The sequence below is a fragment of the Saccopteryx bilineata genome, chromosome 4, assembly GCF_036850765.1.
Source record: "Saccopteryx bilineata isolate mSacBil1 chromosome 4, mSacBil1_pri_phased_curated, whole genome shotgun sequence".
Taxonomy (NCBI): Eukaryota; Metazoa; Chordata; class Mammalia; order Chiroptera; family Emballonuridae; genus Saccopteryx; species Saccopteryx bilineata.
Window position 1 is genome coordinate 226,861,767 of NC_089493.1, and position 789 is coordinate 226,862,555.

A 789-nucleotide genomic window follows, 5' to 3' on the forward strand; every position below is an offset into this window, starting at 1 on the left:
AAAAAAAAAATAATAATAATAATAATATATTTTAATTTAATCTAATGATTCAACATGATTAATTGATTCAACATGTAATCAATATAAAAATTATTAATGAGATATTGTACATACAATAAAATTATACTTAATAGGATATGATTTTATACTACTTCAGTATTAAAATCTAAATATAAACTATTTAAAATTAAATAAGGTGAAAACCATAGTTCCTCAGTGATTCTAGCCACATTTCAAGTGCTCACTTAACCACATGTGGCTAATGGTCACATTTAGGTCAGTGCAGAACTACACAACTAAGTGGCAGGTGCACTGCTATGGTAACTATCCCTTCAACAAAGCATGTAGTAGTTAATTTGTTGTATAGCTTAATCAATGAAAAGGACACTATTTAATTTTTAATGAACAAATGAGAAAATATAAATGAACTGTCTGCATCATTTCTTCAAATATGTGTTTAATTACTGCAGTTGCCAAGAAATGGCATTAATAACAACAGAAACAGCAATAGGAAGTAAAAGTACTGGTATAATTAATGATTGTCATGAGACTAGGCTGCTGTCACAAAAAAATAAGTGTTCTAGCAAATCTTCAGCATGGGGAGAGGTAACTCAGGGCTGCCTAAGCCTCTCGGGATTCTGCTTCCTTTCTCACACGTGCTAGGATTTCCGTTAAAAGTTGGAGGAGGAGCAGCCGATAAAAGGCTGCCTCCAACCTTTTATGATAAGAACAAGCTATTACCATGCCTGCTTCCTTGCTTTCATGTGAGCCTCTATTATAAAAACCAAA